The 6,000-nt window shown below is 42.2% G+C and overlaps 1 pseudogene; it reads right to left on the bottom strand.

The window, feature by feature from the left end:
* Positions 1 to 4,567: 4,567 nt before the first annotated feature.
* The window catches only part of LOC115516984, a 118,344-nt pseudogene continuing 116,911 nt past the window's right edge, over positions 4,568 to 6,000 (bottom strand).

The following is a 6,000-nucleotide window of genomic DNA, read 5'->3' as shown; positions in this document are numbered from 1 at the left end:
TATGCGAGTTCCGGTTGTTCTCTATCCTTACTCACACTTGATACTGTCTCCTTTTCTAGTTTTTGCCATATTTTTGGCTGTAAAATGATATTTCATTGGGGTTTTATCTAACACATCCCTGATTACTAAATAGACGGAGAGATTTTTTTTTCATATACTTTTGGACTGTTTGTGTTTCTTTTCCAATAATGTCTGTTATATATTGGCCCATTTTTCTATTGAGTTGTGTTTCTTTTTCTGGGTGATTCATAGTTATTTTTGTATTCTGGATACGAATCGTTTAATGATGATTGTATGTGTGGCACATGTCTTTTCTTCATTTTTATTTTCTGTATAGCATCATTTCATGAAGAATTTCCTAACTCTACAATGTAATCTTATTCATTAACCTATATTTATGGTTTCTGCCTCTCAATCTTGGCTAAAGGAACTCTCTTCCACCTCGAGGTCGTAAACATTTTATACTGTCTTCTAAACATTTTATAACTTTTCCTTTCTCTTTTTTATTACTTTTAATTTTGAAATAATTGTAAACTCACAGGAATTTGCAAAAACAGTGCATGGTGGCGCCCTGGTGGCTCAGTTGGTTTAGCATCCGACTCTTGGTTTCAGCTGGGGTCATGATCCCAGAGTCATAGCATTGAGCCCCATATCAGGCTCCACACTGAGCATAGAGTCTGCTTGAGATTCTCTCTCTCCCCCTCTGCCCCTCTTCCCCCCTCCCTCCCTCTCTCTCTCTCTCTTTCTCTGTAAAATAAAAAATTAAAATTAAAAAAATACTGGGGCTCCTGAGTGGCTCAGTGGGTTAAGCCTCCAACTTCAGCTCAGGTCATGATCTCATGGCTCGTGAGTTCGAGCCCCGCGTCGGGCTCTGTGCTGACAGCTCAGAGCCTGGAGCCTGCTTCAGATTCTGTCTGTCTTTCTCTCTCTCCCTGCCCTTCCGTCGCTCACACTCTGTCTCTTTCTCTAAAATAAACACTAAAAAAATATTTTTAATTAAAAAAAAATAGTGCCTAGAGGTCTGTGATCCCTTTCCTCAGCGTTCCCCAATGGTGCTATCTTGTCAAACTATAGTACAATATAATAACCTAGAAACTGACACTGGTAAATACCATTAACTGCACTACATCCTATTTAAGTCTTCACCAGATTTTACAGGCACTTGTGTGTGTGTGTGTGTAGTTCTTACTCAGTTTGATCACATGTATAGATCTGTCTTTCATTATTTAGTGCTTAATCCACATGGAATCCAAAATGGAATTCCTTTTACACAGAGTGTGAGGTAGGGATTCTGTCCACACCTTCCCTCCGCATGGATAACCAATTGTCCTAACATCATTTACTGAATTGCCCATCCAAGTTTCCACGTATGTTTAAGTCTGTTTCTTATCTCTCTCTTCTACTCCATTGGTCTATTTATCCCTGCTCCTGCCCTCTGTCTTAATTACTTTATATTAATAATGCCCTGCTCTATGGCAGTATGATTCCCAAAACTTTATTCTTCTTCAAGAGTGTCTTAGCTACTCTTGACCTTTTTCTCTTCAGTATAAATCTGGAATAGGTTTTTCAAGTTTTACAAATGATCTTGTTAGGACTTTTAGTGGCACTGCATTGCGGAGAATGGACATGTTTACAATAGTGAATCTCCCTACCAAAGAACATGATGTAGCTCTTAATTTATCTAAGTTTTCTGTAATGTCTCTCAGGAAATTATTGCAATTTTCTCCATAAAAAGCCTGTACATATTTGGTTAGATTTACTCCTAAGTAAACCTTTACTCTGTACCTTTCATTTCTCTTGTCAATCTTATCATTTTAATTACATTTTCAATCTGATTGTTGGTGGTGGGTTGAAATATAAATAGATTTTGTGTATTGATTTTTTATCTGTTAATGTTGCTAAAAATCGTATTAATGCTAATAATTTGTTTATAAATTCTTTTAGGTTTTCAGAGAAGATAATCATGCAATCTGCAGATAAGGGTGGTTTTACTTCCTTCTTTCTGATCCTTCTTTCTTTTATTTTTTCTGGTTGTTTTACAATTGGCCTGAACAAAATTAACGTTTATTTATTTTTGAGAGAGAGAGAGAGAGCATGAGCAGGGGAGGGTCAGAGAGAGAGGGAGACACAGGATCTGAAACAGGCTCCAGGCTCTGAGCCGTCAGCCCAGAACCCGATGCGGGGCTCGAACTTAGGGACCGTGAGATTGTGATCTGAGCCAGAGACGGACACCCAACCGACGGAGCCACCCAGGTGCCCCTGGCCTGAACAAAATTAAAGAGAAGTAGCAATGGGACACATCCTTGCTTGAATTTGTTTCTAAAGAGCCAACATCTGACATTTCACCATTAAGTATACTGTTTGCCATGAGCTTTTGTAGTTGCCTTGGGTCAGGTTAGTAAATTTCTTTCCTGGGGTGCCTGGGTGGCTCAGTCAGTTAAGCGTTTGCCTTCAGCTCAGGTCACGGTTTGTGAGCTCAAGCCCCACATCGGTCTCTGAGCTCTCTGCTGTCAGCGCAGAGCCCACTTTGGATCCTCTATCTCCCTTTCTCTCTGCCCCTCCCCTGCATGCTCTCATTCTCTGTCTCTGTCTCTCTCTCTCTCTCTGTCTCTCTCTCTCTCAATCTCAAAAGTAAATAAATAAACTTAAAAAATAAAACATAAATTTCCTTCCCTTCCTGGTTTATTTGCTTATCATTTCTTTTAGCATCCTCCACCTTCTCACATATTTTTTCTTCTTGATAATGTATGTTTTCAGGGTGCCTGGGTGGCTCAGTTGGTTGAGCGTCTGACTTGGGCTCAGATCACGATCTCACAGTTCACGGGTTCGAGCCCCACATCGGGCTCTGTGCTGACAGCTCAGAGCCTGGAGCCTGCTTTGGATTCTGTGTCTCCCTCTCTCTGCCCCTCCCCCACTCATGCTCTGTCTCTCTTTGTCTCTCAAAAAAAAAAATAAACATTAAAAAATTAATATATATGTATATATGTCTTCTAAAAATTCCTTTAATAAAAAAAAAATCTGTTGCTCATCACCTCTCCTAGTTTTTGTTTATCTGAAAACATTTTTAATTTGACTTTTGCTCTTGTTCTGAAAAGAAAGTTCAGTGCATAAAAGTCTATGTCTTTTAACCTTTATTTTTTATAGTGGGATATATTTTTTTAAAATTTTTTTTTTCAACATTTATTTATTTTTGGGACAGAGAGAGAGAGACAGAGCATGAACGGGGGAGGGGCAGAGAGAGGGAGACACAGAATCGGAAACAGGCTCCAGGCTCCGAGCCATCAGCCCAGAGCCTGACGCGGGGCTGGAACTCACGGACCGCGAGATCGTGACCTGGCTGAAGTCGGACGCTTAACCGACTGCGCCACCCAGGCGCCCCTAGTGGGATATATTTTAATAGCAAACTTACAGGAACAGCACAGAAGACAGACAACATTAGAAACATGTGCTTGCATGTAAGATACCTCACAAAGTATAGTGAATGGATGGAATCTACTGTATGATAAAAATGCTACAAATACCATTTAGTAGCTATCCATAAGAAATTTACTTGTGTTTGAAATAAATCCAGGGGCGCCTGGGTGGCTGTCGGCTAAGCATCCGACTTCAGCTCAGGTCACGATCCCGTGGTTCATGGGTTCGAGCCCCACATGGGGCTCTGGGCTGACAGCTCAGAGCCTGGAGCCTGCTTCCCATTCTGGGTCTCCTTCTCTCTCTACCCCTCCCCCACTTGTGCTCTGTCTCTCAAAAATAAATATTTAAAAAAAAATAAATCCAAATGTTGGCGTTGTCCAGAAAAATGTAACAGGTTTATTTGTCATCGTTGTAAAGTTGAATTGCTGAGATGTGTTCACAGAAACATTTTGATTTGCATTAATGCTTTAAGTCCCTGCATTTGTATTAAAAATTCACGCATAAATGAAAATGGAAATACTGCCAGTGCCTGATTCCCACTCGCAGTCAGATACTTAGGTACCTTTTGACCCCATGGGGGGAAAAATGTAATATTCAGAACTACCAATAACAAAAAGAAGAGAATTTCTTTTTTTTTAATTTTTTTTAACATTTATTTATATTTGAGACAGAGAGAAACAGAGCATGAATGGGGGAGGGGCAGAGAGAGAGAGGGAGACACAGAATCGGAAGCAGGCTCCAGACTCTGAGTCATCAGCCCAGAGCCCGACGCGGGGCTCGAACTCACGGACCGCGAGATCGTGACCTGAGCTGAAGTCGGATGCTCAACCGACTGAGCCACCCAGGCGCCCCTCTTTTTTTTTTTTTTTAAAGAATGAAATGTTTTCCCTCATAGTGGATTTTTTTTAACCTTTACTTATTTTATTTTTGAGAGAGAGAGAGAGAGAGAGAGAGAGAGAGAGAGAGAGAGAGCGCGCGAGCAGGGAAGGGACAGAGAAAGAGGGAGAGCGAATCCCAAGCAGGCTCCTCACTGTCAGTGCAGAGCCAGATGCAGGACTCACACTCCTGAACCCTGAGATCATGACCTGAGCAGAAATCAAGAGTCAGACACTTAACCAACTGAGCCACGCAGGTGCCCCATCCTAGTGGAATCTTAATCACGTTCTCCACATATGCAGTGTGCCAGCTGGATGTCTTTGGGCATAATGCTTACACGTTTGGCATGGATAGCATGCAGGTGGTGTCTTCAAAAAGGCCCATCAGATAGGCCTCACTCGCCTTCTGCAAAGCACCAATAGCTGCTCTCTGGAAGCCCAGATCTGTTTTAAAGCCCTGAGCAATTTCTAGCACGAGCTGCTGGAAAGGAAGTTTGCGGGTGCGAAGTTCAGTGGACTTCTGATCACGGCTAATTTCCCAGAGGGCCAGTTACCAGGCCTGTAACGATGATGTTTCGGCAACCCTCCAGGAGAGGGCGCCCTCTTGCGAGTCGCTTTTGTAGCAGGTGGCTTCCTCTGGGCTTTACCCTTGGTGGAATCGCAGGGTCTGGTGCATCTGCTCTGTAGGAGCCGTCGTTCGTGGACACCTCTTTATTTACCTACCCTTGTGCTTGGGGCGGAGCTCGGCGAGGCATTAGAAGCCATGGCAGCCTAACAGCGGCTGCAAACCTGGGTCTTTCGCTTCATTGAGATATCGTTTACATTCATAAAATTCACCCATGTTAAGTATGCAATTCAATGGTTTTTAATGAGTTTACCAAGTTTTGTAACCATCACCGTAACTGAGTGTTAGAACTCCTATGTTACCCCATTGAGACCTTTTGTACCCATTTATCCTACTCTTGGCCCCAGGCAACCACTAGTCTATTTCCCGTCTCCCACAATTTGCCTTTTACGGACATTTCCCGTGCATGGAATTACATAACATGTGGTTTTTTTCTGTCTGGCGTCTTCACTTCGCTTTCCGCTTGGTTCTCCATTGCATGGATGCAGTTCATTTGGCGTATCCCTCCACTAATGGCCTGTTTCTCCTTTTGGCTGTTATGATTAAGGATGCTGTGAACACTTCATAAGTCTTTGGGTGGACACATGTTTTCATTTCTCTGAGAGTGGAAATGCTGGGTCATAGCGTAAATTTAAGTTTTTAGGAGACTGACACATCGTTTTCTGAAATAGCTTCCTGCCAGTAGTAATATTTGAGGATTTTGATTTCTCCACATACCTGTCAGCATTTGTTATTATCTGTCTCTGGTGATAGCCGTGGTAGCAGGCTATTTGTGGTTTTAGTTTGTATTTCCCTAATGATTTTGAACAACTTTTCGTGTGCTCATTTGCTATGCAGTTCTCTTCTTTGGTGAAATGTCTGTCCAAATCCTTTGCCCACTTTTTAATTGGGTTGTGTATCTTATCAGTGACTTGAAAGGGTTCTTTGTATATTCCAGATACACGTCTGTTGTGGACTGAATGCTTGTGTCCCCTGAAAATTCATACGTTGAAATCCCAACCCCCCAATGTGATGATACTAGTAAGTGGGACCTTTGGGAGGTAATAAGGCCATGAGGGTAGAGTCCTGATGAATGGAATTAGTGCC

Source organism: Lynx canadensis, chromosome B3 (assembly GCF_007474595.2).
Source record: "Lynx canadensis isolate LIC74 chromosome B3, mLynCan4.pri.v2, whole genome shotgun sequence".
Lineage (NCBI taxonomy): Eukaryota > Metazoa > Chordata > Mammalia > Carnivora > Felidae > Lynx > Lynx canadensis.
The sequence above is the reverse complement of the archived record's forward strand: the minus strand, read 5'-3'. Positions and strand labels throughout refer to the sequence as shown.